Below are 14765 nucleotides of genomic sequence, written 5' to 3' on the forward strand. Positions count from 1 at the left end.
TACACCTAAACCCCCTTAAACATTTTCTACTCTTGGCCAGTTTACCAAGCACTCATCCCTTGACGAATCGTTGAATCAGAACTCCGTTGTACTCATTTTTACCACGGTTTTATAAACTCGTTTCTTTTTTATTTCATTTTAATTTGCACAAATTTACATACGATCATTTACGTTCGATAAATGTACGTCCTCTGACAACACCAAATGAAAATTCGTCCGATCAGCACTTTCGACCACAGTCGAAGATCAAATGGAACTCATAATAGGGGCCTTACTTTTACATTTCTATGTGAGGCTGCATTTTTAACAAATGCTTTCATAAACAAGTAATTTTTAAACAAAAAAAAAAAACAAAACCGATTTCAATTCCCATCTAAAAATTTAAGATTTATAGTTAATCTATTCATGATCCAATGATCTGATTTAAACCAAATTAGACCACTTGTCAGGTAAGAGCTTTCCTTTAAAAAAGAATTATAATAGTCGGTTAACGTGGTTCCAAGTTATGCGGTAACATACATAGAAAAAAAATAACATAAAAATATTCCGACGAATCGATAACCTTCGTAAAATTGTCAAAGCTCCCAATAAACTTAAAGGAAATAATGAAAACATCAAAACGATTTCAGTCCTCACATGAAAACTAAAGGAGCATAAAGTTTGCATTGTGTTTTCTTGTTTTCGTAGACATTTGAAGACTAGGGGTGCCGCGAAATTTTTTTAGCACAACAAGGGTGCCGAGGTGAAAAAAGTTTGGGAACACCTGGTTTACATAACTGGTAAGTATTAAAAATGAACTGTGGAGTTGTCTCCTGTGCGCTACCCAATGGCTAACGTGTCATTGACATATTTGACACATATGCCTAAGTGGCTCACTGTTTACTTAGCGGGTAAGTACTACGGGTGATTGGTGGCGTTAATTTGCACGCTCACTGCCTATGCACGCAACGTGTTCACTAGAAAGCGCCTGCTAGAGCAACTACATAACAATTGGCTCATATTTCAGACTTTTAACGTAACCTCATATAATAATGAGGACATTTATGATATTTTTAAAGCATTTTTATGTTAAGTTTTGCATCGGAGGTATGTGTTAAAATAATCCCATTAATTCCATTTTTTGAAGTTCACATACAACATTATTACCGGGGAACGGATTTTTAGAACCTAACAACCTACAAATAAAGGGGAAATAGGCAGGAAAAGGGACTAGAAGGCAAAATAAGGTACTAAATAAAGACAAAAACCGAAAAATAATCAAAAAATACATTTATTTAAGAAATGTTTATTTTACAAGCAAAAAGAGGAAAACCATGAACTACACAGTTTCATTATATCAAAAATGTTTACTTTGCATCTTTGACTATTTTCTCCATTTGAGTTTTTAACTCGCAAAACTTTAATCTCTATAGTTGTAGTAACATTGAACCACAAGATGCATTTTGAAGTTTTCTGGTAGCATTTTTATTAGGTGTCCGCCAAGAAATGCCTTAAATGTACTAAACGTGCGCTCGACGTGAGTTAATACAAGTGGCGCCCAATTTAAATATGGAACTTTTAAAACTTTCATATTATCAGGAATAACCCTGCATGGAAAGCTACTAGTTGTGAATGCTACCAGTTTGCATTTCAGCCCAACTAGTTCACGTTGTATCCTTTTTCAATGTTAGCAACTGGTATTTTTAACATGGCAGTGTCATAGGAGATGTCAATTGCCCACTCCTGCATCAGCACGCTACCAGTAGAAATACTAGTATTATCATACCAGTTGACGGGATAGACTGCCTATTCATCCCCCGTGAAAAGCATAAGTTTGCCATTTTGCTCGTGGCGCTGCAACTGTGGCAATGGTCGACAGAGTAATGCTTCGGCACGCCAAATAAAGAGATCCGAGTTCGAATCTCAGTAAGCGAATCTTTTCTTTATTTCTTATTTATTTATATCTCTTGTTATTTTTAAATGTATTGTTTTAAAAAGAACAAAGAATTATTTTAATATTTTTACGGTATTTGAGTATTTAGGTTTTTTCCAATTGAAATTCAATTTATGTACAATTTTTATTTTATATTTAAATTGAAATAATTATTTAAATTAATTTACTTAGTTTACTTTAACAACCTCCAAGCGCACTCGAACCTGAGATCTCAGAACCAGAATCGATAGTCTTCACTCGACGCCACAGCCGACATACGAGATGAAAGCAATTAACCGCATTTTAGTTTTGGTTGTGGCTATTCAAACACAGATGTCGCTGATCGCATAAGTTGTTCGAAATAGCCGGCATGGTAGGCCGTCGCTTTAGCACATACTAGTTAATGAACTAGTATTTATACTGACTGGTTTGGAATTTCACTGCCAATAACAGATTAAAGGAATTTTAATTTTTAATTTTTTTAAATTTGTTTGAGCAAAATCGGACTAGTGGTTCTCGAGTTATGTCAAAAAAAGACCACGAAAGGTGACAATTCCCCCTATATGATAGTTACTAACTTCAAATCGATATATCTCGATTCCTAGACGTGACCCAGCGAAACGCCGGGCCACGTATAACTTGTTTTTGACCGATATAACATTTCCCGTTGGATTCATCCCATCCCGATTTTGACTGTCGCATAGTGTTAAAGTCCATGACGAACTGTTATGACTTCCCCATTTAATACCAGTTTTCGAACTAGAATTTCTACCAACTAGTTTACTTTTTTCTACGAGGAACTGGTATAATTATGGTCCATAACGAACTGGTATGACTTTTATCCTTAAATAATAGTTCATGAGCTGGAATTTGTGCATATTGGTTCAGCTTTTCGCTGCTGGGAAGGGCTTGCCCTTTACAATTAAAGTAAGTAAAGGCGAATACATATCTTAAAAAAGGCAAAAAAATTCAACTTCAGATGTGTATATATGAAATAAGGGAAAGCAAAATCGTGGTCATTCTTAATTCCATAAAATCCGTTCCCTGATTATTACAAATATATGGGAAAAATTTCGGAATTATATATGCATCGGTGCAGTTTTTATAGGATTTTTAAGACGTCTTTGAGGTTAGGTTTATAAATAAATCATAAATGTTGCACACCGAACATTGAGGTTATACGCCGACTCCTTCTATTTTTCCAAAAAAATTTATGGGGCTGTGGGCTGTACCACTGTGCGACGTTGAACACCTGAACAATCACAATAAAAAAATTATTATACATAAAATTTACATACTTATGGTTGACTGATGGCGCTAGAACCATACAGATGCGCGTGAACTCCAAAAAGATGGACTTGATCAGATTATTTTAACACATACCAAGCTTAACCTAAAAATGCCTTAAAAATACCACAAATGCCTTCATTATTATATAAGTTTATGTTAAAAGTCGCAAATATGAGCCAATTGTTAGTTGCTTCGGTACGTGCTTTCTAGTGCACACGTTGCTCGCAAAGGCGGTGAGCGTGCATGGTTCACGATGCGTGCGCGCTGTGACAAATGGTGCCGTAAGTCAAAAACAGAACAGATCTAACAAATTTTTTTTTATAAATATTTTCTTCAATAAATGCATATTTCGAAAATATAGACGAGATAGAAAACACTCATTGAGAACATATTTTTAATGCAACTTGAATATTTATGTTCTATTTTATTTTTTTTTTATTTCTAAATTACAAAAATATATTTTTTTTAAGTTCTAATGTCACTTCGCTTACAAAAAAAATTTCATCAACTTTCGTCAAATACTTTAAGAGATAATGAGTTTTGAAAAAAAGATTGCTTAAAACTATATTTGCCTATAAAAACTTTTAAAATTAAAATAAAAAAAAAATTCTCAGAACCCCTTTCACATCTATAAGCCTCTCTACCCACAAATTTTCACGCAAAAATTCGAACTTGACTGAAATCTGAGGTCTAGTTAAGAAATTTTCACCCAACTACAATTGACTCTACTACTACTTTTCTACGACCCATTGTTCCCACAATTCCTTAAAATAATGAAACTTGCCTGTTTATTAAATTTTTTGTTTGCTGCAGAAACAATTTTGCTTTTTTGATAATCAACGAAACAAAATTGTTGTTGACATATTTTTCTGCTAATTAACAAAATGAAATTTTTTTCATAAACACATAGGCTGCGTTTCTTTATACATTCCAGCTAATCCCATTTCACAGCCAGAATAAACAGAATGCGTTTAAAATATACGTTAACATATCATCAGGAACGTTCTAAAGAATAAGTAAACAAAAAAGTTTATTCCAAACGTTCAAAATGAATAAAGAAATGCAGCCAAAATGTTAACATTATCGCTGTAAAAAGCAAAAGCGATTTTGTATTTTCGTTTATTGATGAAATTAACGTTAATATGCAGTCCCGGTTTATACTATGTTCACATTGAAATTATAACTCGAGTTTAACGTTTTGAGTTTATGAACAACCGTCAAGTGTTCTCATTGGGGTGTTTAATAAACTCAGACTCCAATTTTACCTTTGTTTGTTTACTTTTCCTTATTCACATTTAGCCTGTTCCGGTACTCCAGGATTTATACAGAAATAGTCCGATGTAGCCGTGGGGTAGAATACCAACCGTTTAGCCATAAAGAAATAAAAAATGTAGCTAAATAAAACTTTTCATGCTGATTTCAACCATACCAAGATTATTTGGCGCAAATAAAAACTAAAGCCAATAAAAGAAGTTAATGTTCAACTTTTATATTTTTATATTTATATCTCGGAAAATATTTGACCGATCGCAAACCTTTTCGAAAACCTTTTTGGTTATTAGGTATTTCTGGCTTACAAACATAAAAAAAAAGTATGTACACCAAGTGAAATACCCTCTAATTACCTTTATTTCGACGTTATTAGTTTTTTAATAGGTTATATTGTTCAGAACATATTAATATTTAAAAAAATAAAAAAATAACTTTAACCATTGATATCTTCTTTATGTTTTACTTCCGCCTCATTTTTGGGTTTTGCGTAGATAGATTGTTGATACTCTACACTTATGTGCACGGAACGACCTCGGACTATTTCTGATTAAATCCTGCAGTACGGGAACAGGTTTGGATTATCAAAGACACAAACCAAATTCGGTCAAAAAAGGGTTGCATTCGCTTGTGTGGTTAAGGCGAGTTAAACGAAAATTATTTGTGTGGCAAACTCCGAGTTAATTAGTAGTCTTTAACGTTTAACTCTAAAATGGCCCATAAACTCGAGTTAAAGGCTCAACGTAAACATAGGCCCTTATTATGAGCTGCATTCGATTTTCGATCTTCGCTGGCTATCGAAGATCGAAGATCGAAAGTGAAATTCGTATTATGAGCTATGCAAGCGTGTCGAAATTTTCGTTGAGTATCGAATTATCTGTCGAACAGAATTTTGCTTTCGATGGTGTAGCGAAGTGTTAGAAAATTGTGGAAAATGTATGATTTTGTATATGTTTTCTTACATTTTGGCGGCTAGACACTAATTTTAAACAATTTTTATTAATTTCATGCAGTTCTAATATCGTGAATACTAAACACAAGCTCCAAAGGCTGGTTTTACTTGTGAAAGAAAATCCCAATACTCTGTTGGCACGATCTCTGAGAACAAAATCGTAGCACTGTTGATAGTTTTAAAATATTTTAAATCGATTTGGCTCACAAACGCCTCTTTAGATGGCCGAAACTTTTTAATGAATCTGTAGACAAATTTCTTAAATATATTTTATATCAAAATATATTCGAAAGACTAATAAACTTAAATTCTCTTAAACATTTGCTACTCCTGGCCAGTTTACTAAGCTCTCATCCTCTGACGAATCGTTGAACCAGAACTCGTTGTACTCATTTTACCGCGTTTTTATAAACTTGCTTTCTTTTTTACTTCATTTTAATTAGAACAAATTTACATAAATACGTATAAGCACACTATCTAGTTTGCTCGATTTGTAAACAAAGCTTCTCAGCGGTGAAAAATATACTATTGTGAACAACCTAAACGAGCGAAATTCACAATAGCGCTATTCTTCATCGAATGAGCGCCATAATACCAAATGAAAATTCGTTCGCTCAGCACTTTCGACACAGTCGAAAATCGAATGCAACTCATAATAGGGGGGGTAGTATTAGGTTGAAACTACTAAATAGCAGAACCCTCTCCACACATAGCGTTGTTATCTCATATGGAATTAGGGATTAAATGATACCATGCAATTATCGATACTTTTACTTAGAAGTAATATCGAAAGATATGAGTAGGTATCGATACTTTCGTTATGAACTAAATAAGTTAAATTTTGTTTTTTATGTCATAAGTTAACTACATATATGTTTGATGTTGAAACATATTTAACACAGACAATGTATTGGAAAATATTACAAGAAAGTTAATATCGTTTAAAAAAAAATTTGCTCATAAAATTTTTTTGAGAATTTTAATTTTTTGTTTTTCCAAAGATATCAGTGCAGTTGAAATACGATATTTTCAAAAAGGTCTGATTATTACTTCACCTGGTAAAATTCCACATACAAATGGAAGTGTGAAGAGTATAGAAACAAAATTATTCGGATGCAATTTTACAAAAATAAATTCTTAAAAGTAATTAATATATGAAAGATTTTCTAGTATCTAGACTAGTACTCAGTACTTGCTTCAACAGTATCGATACCAAAATTACTTGGTCCCGATCGAAAAGTATCGAGTCTATACTTGTATTTACTCGTATCGTTTCATCCCTATATGGAATACTAATCCTCGGATCAGACCCACCTTATGATGACGACCACGACAAACGTTTAAAGAACTACGATTTGAGAGCATGCACGTGGAATGTCCGGACACTTAATGGGAAAGGTGCTTATGCTGTCCTCATAAGAATAAAAGCTGACATCACCGCCATCCAAGAAATGCGCTGGACAGGGCAAGGCAAGCAATGTCTGGGGCCTTGCGACGTCTACTACAGCTGCTATGTAAAGGAGCGCGAATCCGTTGTTGCATTTTTTGTGATATCGCTCATCTGCGCCCATGCCCAAACGGTAGAGAAGATTGAGGTATCCAAGGATCTATTCTACGCGCTGGCCTCGACATGATATCAAAATCGTGCTTGGAAACTTCAATGACAGGGTGGGCAAGGAAGGGATCTTTGTAACCACCGTCGGAAAATTCAACCTCCGCGACGAAACGCCCCACAACGGACTGAGGCTGAACGACTTCACCTGGGCCCGAAACATGGTAGTATGCAGTATTAGGTTCAAGCATAAAAGGATTCATCAAGATACGTGGCTGTCTCCGGATCGAAAAACGAGAAACCAAATCGATCATGTTGTGATCCAGTTTTTTGGACATACCTACACTCCGAGGGCCAAACATCAACTCGGACCACTCTCTTGTTGCTGCCAAGATACGCACCCGCCTCTGTGCAGAAAAAAAAGTGCGCCCAAATATGCTAGGAAAGCTTGACGTCGAAAAGCTGCAATCACAATAGACAGGCAATGCATTCGCTACTCGACTCTCACACCTGCTCTCAGAGAGCACTCTTCAACAAACCGACATATGCGAGCAGTGGAACCACATCTCCCGCTCATTAAGTACCGCCGCCGAAGAAGTACTCGGATTTCAGCGAGCCCGGAAGAAAAACTGGTGCGAAGAGGAGCGTCACAGGGCCACGCTGCGATCGGGCGCAACGCGCGCTATGTGGGACCGCTATAGGGATCTGAAGAGGGAAGCGAGACGTATTTGCCGCAATAAGAAGAGAGAGGCCGAAATACGCGAGTGCGAAGAGCTTGAAATGCTGGCCGACAGGAAGAATGCCAGAAAATTTAACCAGAGAGTTAGCCGATTTACGGAAAGTTTCAAGACCAGGGCGTACTCTTGTAAGAACAACAATTGCGACCTAATTACCAATGTGCAGAACGTACTTAAATTATGGAGGGAACACTTTTCCACCCTACTGAATGGTAGCAGCATGGAAAGTTAGGGAGAAGAAGAACCCGAGGCCCCAGTCGATGATGACGGAGTCGATGTACCTCCGCCTGACTATGACGAGGTACGTATAGCAATAACGCGGCTGAAAAACAACAAAGCCGCTGGAGCTGACAGCCTGCCAGCAGAGCTATCCAAGAATGGTGGCGAGGAGTTGATAAGGTGCATGCATCAAGTCTTATACAGAATATGGTCATATGGACGCATGCCCGACGACTGGAATTTAAGTGTGCTCTGCATAATCCACAAGAAAGGCGCCCCCCATTCGCGCCAACTACCGCGGGATCAGCATCTATGCATAGGTTAAAAGGTCTTATCGAGCGTATTGTGTGAAAGACTGCAGCTCACCGTCAATGAACTGATTGGGCCTTATCAGTGTGGCTTTACGCCTGGAAAATCCACTATAGACCAGGTATTCACAATACGCCAAATCTCGGAAAAGACCCGCGAGAAAAGAATGGACACTCACCACCTATTTGTCGACTTTAGAGCCGCTTTCGACAGTACTAAACGGAGTTACCTATACGCCGCTATGTCTGAATTTGGTATCCCCGCCAAACTGATACGGCTGTGTAAAATGATGTTGAGCAATACCACCAGCTCCATCAGAATTGGGAATGACCTCTCCGAGCCATTCGCCACCAAACGGGGTTTCAGACAGGGTGACTCCTTTTTATGTGACTTCTTTAATCTGATGTTGGAGAAGATAATAAGGCCCGCGGAACTTAACGGCTCGGGAATAATTTACTACAAGAGCATGCAATTGATGGCTTATGCCAATCCACATCGACATCATAGGTAATAAAAACCGCGAAATCTGTTCTGCCTTTTCCAAGTTGCATAAGGAAGCAAAGCGAATGGGTCTGATGGTAAACGAGGACAAGACGAAGTATATCCTGTCACCAAACAAACAGTCAGCACATTCGCGCCTTGGCACCCACGTCGCTATTGACAGTTATAATTTCGCGAAAATAGAGAATTTCGTTTACTTGGGAACCAGTATTAACACCGATAATAATACCAGCATGGAAATCCAACGCAGAATCACTCTTGCCAACAAGTGATACTTTATACTAAGTAGGCAATTCAGGAGTAATGTCCTCTCTCGACGTACGAAAGCCACACTCTATAAGTCACTCATCATACCCGTGCTGGTATATGGCGCAGAAGCATGCACAATGACAATATCCGATGAGGCGGCTCTTGGAGTATTCGAGAGAAAGATTTTGGGGAAGATTTACGCGTTGGCAACTGCGAGGACCACAGACGGTGGAACGATGAGCTGTATGAGCTTTACAACGACATGGACATAGTGCAGCGAATTAAAATACAACGGCTCCGCTGGCTTGGCCATGCCGTTCGAATTGACACTGACTGAAGAGGGAGGCCCCCACTGAGATGGAAAGACCAGGTGGAAAAGGACTTTTCTTCACTTGGCATTTCCAATTGGCGTTAGCTGGCACAGAAAAGAAACGACTGGCACGCTTTGTTGGTCTCGGCCAAAATCGCTTAGGCGGTTACAGTGCCAAATAAGAAGAAGAACAAGAAGATCTCACAAGTTTTCCCGAACATTGGCTAAATGAGTACTCTGGTCTCTTGAATATCGTTCAAATGAAGCCATTGATTTACCTACTGTGTTCCTTCTTGGACGGGTGTGGTCTAATCTTTCCTTGCTATTTTGCCAACGTTACAAATTGTTTTAATATTTAGGCATCCGACGACACATGTACATATATTAATTTTATCTACACACCTGCTGCACTACCGTCCGCCCGGAGAAATTTCATTAAGGTGCGCTTACTCAATTTCGCAGTTTTTCTATGCGTACTTAACGACATCCCTTATTTTTCTTCTTCTTCTTTATTGGCGCTGTAACCGCCTAAGCGATTTTGGCCGAGTCCAAAACAGCACGCCAGTCATTTCTCTTCTGTGCTAACTGACGCCAATTGGACATGCCAAGTGAAGCCAAGTCCTTCTCCACCTGGTCTTTCCAACGCAGAGGAGGCCTTCCTCTTCCTCTGTTACCAGCATTGCGGCCCGCGTTGAATATTTTCAGAGCAGGAGCGTTTCTGTCCATTCAAACGGCATGGCCAAGCCAGCGGAGCCGCTGAATTTTAATTCGCTGCACTATGTCTATATCTTTGTAAAGCTCAAACAGCTCATCGTTAAATCGTTGTTGGCAAGAGTGATTCTCCTTTGGATTTCAAGGCTGACATTATTATTGGTGTTAATGCTGGTTCCTAAATAAACGAAGTCGTCTACTTTTTCAAACTTGTAACTGTCAACAGTGACGTGGGTGCCAAGACGCGTATGCTCTGACTGTTTGTGTGATGACAGGAGATACTTCGTTTTGTCCTCGTTCACCACCAGACCCGTTCGCTTTGCTTCTCTATCCAATCCCGAGAAGGCAGAACACACGTAGCCCTCGTTTTTACCGATAATATCGATGTCGTCGGCATACGCCAGCAATTGTATGCTCTTGTAAAGTATTGTGCCTGAGCGGTTCAGTTCTTCGGCTCTTATTATCTTCTCGAACATCAGATTAAAGAAATCACATGAAAGGGAGTCCCCTCGTCTGAAACCTCGTTTGGTATCAAACGGCTCGGAGAGGTCCTTCCCTATTCTGACGGAGCTGGTGGTATTGCTCAACGTCATTTTACACAGCCGTATTAGTTCCGCGGGGATACCAAATTCAGACATCGCGGCAGAAAGGCAACTTCTCTTTGTGCTGTCGAAAGCGGCTTTGAAATCCACAAATAGATGGTGTGTGTCGATTCTATTCTCGTGGGTCTTTTCCAAGATTTGGCTTGTCGTGAATACCTGATCTATGGTGGATTTGCCACGCCTAAAGCCACCTTGATAAAGTCCACTCAGTTCATTGATGGTGAGCTGCAGTCTTTCACACAATACGCTCGATAAGACCTTATAACCTATGCATATATGCTGATCCCGCGGTAGTTGGCGCGAATGGGGGGTCGCCTTTCTTGTGGATTGGGTAGAGCACACTTAAATTCCAGTCGTCGGGCATGCGTTCATCTGACCATATTATGTACAAGAGCTGATGCATGCACCTCATGAACTCCTCGCCGCCGTTCTTGAATAGCTCGGCCTGCAGGCCGTCAGCTCCAGCAGCTTTGCTGTTTTTCAGCCGCGTAATCGCTATTCGTACCTCGTCATAGTCAGGCGGTGGGACAACGACTCCATCGTCATCGACTGGGGGCCTGGGGTCGTCCTCTCCACTTCTTTCAGCGCTGCTACTATTCAGTAGGGTGGAAAAGTTTTCCCTCCATAATTTAAGTACATTCTGGACACTAGGTCGCCATCGCTGTTCTTACAGAAGTTCGACCTGGCCTTGAAACCTTCCGTAAGTCGCCTAACCCTCTTGTAAAATTTTCGGGTGTTCTTCATGTCGGCCAGCATTCCAAGCTCTTCGCACTCACGTATTTCGGCCTCTTTTTTATTGCGGCAAATACGTCCCGCTTCCTTCTTCAGTTCCCTATAGTGGTCCCACATAGCTCACGTAGAGCCCGATCGTAGTGTGGCCCTATTGGTGGCGTCTTTTTTCTCTGCGGCTTCTTGACATTCCTCATCGTACCAGTTGTTCTGTCGGGCTAGCTCAAATCCAACTACTTCTTCGGCGGCGGTACTAAATGATCGGGAAATGTGGTTCCACTGCTCGCGTATGTCGGATGAAGAGTGCTCTCAGAGAGCAGGTGTGTGAGTCGAGTGGCGAATAAATTGACCGTCTATTGTGATTGCAGCTTTTCGACGTTAAGCTTTCCGTGCATTGTTGGGCGCACATTTTTTGCTGCGCAGACGCGAGTGCGTATCTTGACTTGCACGATTTTGGCATCGTGTCGGGGGCAGCGCTCATATGTACGCTCCTAGCGCTCATAGACGAGATCCTTGGACGCCTCGTCCTTCTCTTCCGAGATGTTGAAGAATGTCGCTTTGATGCGGATTGTGGCTAGACATCCGTCCACCGGGGTGAACGCCAGTACTCGGCGACGGAGTCTCTCTCCTACCACGAATCCAACACCGAATTTGCGCTCCTTTACGTGGCAACTGTAGTAGACGTCGCAAGGCTTCACGCTTACCTTTCCTTGCCCCGTCCATCGCATTTCTTGGATGGCGGTGATGTCAGCCTTTGTCTTCCGAGGACATCAACCAGCCGGGAAGAGGCACCTTTCCCATTAAGGGTCCGGATATTCCAGGTGCATACCCTCAAATCATAGTGTTTTCCTTTATACATTTGCCGTGGTCGTCATCAAAAAAAGGGCGGGGTTTTAACGTGGTGGAACCCAAACCCAGCGCACGCGAAGTTTTACGCCTTCTCACTTTAGCTCGCTCCGAAACGGGTATTTGGTTACTACCCAGAGGATACGTGGATATAAGCATCCAGACGTTGTGAGCTGCGATTTGAACCGTACGTTCAAGAATCACTTCCGGCCACTATAAAAAAAAGCAAAAAAACATTAGTTTAGATAAATTTAGATATACATTTCAAAAGACAGCATTATAAATTATATTTAAAATAAGTTATCTTATTGAGCAAATTTAGAATCAATTTTGTTAATGATCCGTTTTATAGAAAATATTAAACTATAAATGTTTTCCAATAACTAAAGCGTTATAAAGAGTTATAAAGGATATGCTTATCTCAGTGAGAGGGCAGAACCAGGATGAATTTATTAACACAAAGATTTGTTCAAGCAAAAATATTTTGGGTAGGCGTCGGGGCCAAATATAATCATTAGTTACCACCTCTGCATGCTTGTAAGTCATGCAGAGTCCCTTCGGCTTCTACCGCTGCGCAGTGGGGCAAAAAGGTTGCTGTGCACATATCCATTTTGAGAGCCCAATATGAACCGATTTCAAGTTTCTTTTTTTTACATAAGAGATAATAAAATTTCGCGTCGATCTATCCGTGGCGATTTTTAAAAAAGCTCTAGTTTTTTACTTATTTATGTTGAACAAGAATGTGTACCTATGTGGTGTGAGAAATTAAGTTTGTATGGGAGGTGCCACGCCCCCTATTTCAATAACTTTCATTTTTTCCAAAAGTTGATGTTATATATCTCTGTACTAAATTGCAGCACTCGACGATGAATACTTCCAGAGATATGTTGTGTGAAAACTTCAGTTTGTATGGGAGATGACACGTCCTCTTGATATATGTAAATTGCTTTTGATCTTTTTTCATCCTTGGATAGTCTGGAGTCGATGCTCAAAATTTCAAAAATATCGGTACAGCTGTTCTCGAGTTTTTGGAACAGAAAAAAACGGAAAAAACGGCTTTCGTAATATATATTAGTATAAATAGCAAATGCAATCATTTTTGAATTTTATTTTATTTATTTTTATTTAATTAATTAAGTCAAACACACAACCATAAGTTATTTTTACAATGTTTGACCTTGTTTGTTTTTAATAAAATCTATCCCATGGAAAAATGTTTATGAATAATGTTTTAAATAATTGCAGACATTAGAATTAATTTCAAGTATTTTCGGCCGCTGTGGTGTAGTGGTAAGCCGTGCGCGCTTCCACTCCGCAACGCCTGGGTTCAAGCCCTGGTCAAAGCAACATCGCAAAAAATATAGAAAAAGGTTTTGTCTTAACAGCGGTCGTCCCTCGGCAGGCAATGGCAAACCTCCGAGTGTATTTCTGCCATGAAAAAATAGCTTCGCATAAAAATACAATCGCCGTTCAGAGTCGGCGTAAAACTGTAGGTCCCTCCGCTTTGTGTGACAACATCAAGGCGCACGCCACAAATCGGAGGAGAAGCTCGGCCAAACACCAACATATGTGTAAGCGCCAATCTACTATTATTATTATTATTTTCCAAAAAAGTGGAAGCATTCAAACGTAAAATTTTTTTTCTTTCATTTTAGGCCGGTCAAATTAGACCAAAAATAGGAGTGAAGTTACAAAAATTCCCACCCAGCTGAAAATTGGTAGGATTGTGCAAAATCTAGAAAGTCGTCATCGATCCAATGCCAGGAAAAAAAGTTACTCGGGGTCAAAGGTCACAAAAACGGTAATTTTATCATAAAATTAGTTTAGACAAAAATTGTATATCAGATAATTATCTATAAAAAATGTCTAAATACTTTTTGTCCTAAGAGCCACCGTTTCCGAGATATAACGATTCATAAAGTTGGACGAGTTTTGACATTTTTTATAGATAATTATCTGATCTACAATTTTTGTTTAAACTAATTTTATGATAAACTTACCGTTTTGCTGAAAATCGCGAAAACCCCGTTTTTGTGACCTTTGACCCCAAGTAACTTTTTTTCAGGTATCGCATCGATGAGGACTTTTTAGATTTCATTTATGATGGTGTTTTGAACAATCCTACCAATTTTCAGCTGGGTGGGAATTTTGGAACCTCGAATGTCTAAATTGACCGGACTATTTTTAAACATTAATAAATAAAAAACCAGAGCTTTTTAAAAAAAATCGCCACGGATAGATCGACGCGAAATTTAATTATCTTTTATTAAAAAAAAAGAAACTTGAAATCGGTTCATATTTGGCCTCTCAAATTAATTTGTCCACAGCAACCTTTTTGATTTGCCGTTTAAAAACTCTGGAAGAGTTTTTGGGGGGTGTGTCAATCGGGAGTGTTGAGCACCGGCTATTTATTTAGCATAGTTTGCATAAATATATACCCAGTATGTGCATATTGTTTTTCAAATGAATTGTACGTTCCCGAATGTGTACCGAGTTAGTACCGCAAAAGTTTTTACGACATATATGGAGGGCCGAAGAAGTAGTTGGATTTCAGCGAGCCCGAAAGAACAACTGGTA

The 14765-nt window shown here is 39.1% G+C and overlaps 1 protein-coding gene across 1 annotated transcript in view; it reads left to right on the forward strand.

Moving 5' to 3' along the window:
• Window positions 1-698: 698 nt before the first annotated feature.
• The window catches only part of LOC118745654, a 25685-nt gene continuing 11618 nt past the window's right edge, over window positions 699-14765 (forward strand). Inside the window, exon 1 of the mRNA XM_036479203.1 lies at window positions 699-779. The gene's annotated coding sequence lies outside the window, so the exon portion shown is untranslated. The remainder of the gene's footprint in view (window positions 780-14765) is intronic.

The sequence above is a fragment of the Rhagoletis pomonella genome, unplaced genomic scaffold, assembly GCF_013731165.1.
Source record: "Rhagoletis pomonella isolate Grant_MI unplaced genomic scaffold, Rhpom_1.0 Rhpom_scaffold_00009, whole genome shotgun sequence".
NCBI classification, from domain to species: Eukaryota; Metazoa; Arthropoda; class Insecta; order Diptera; family Tephritidae; genus Rhagoletis; species Rhagoletis pomonella.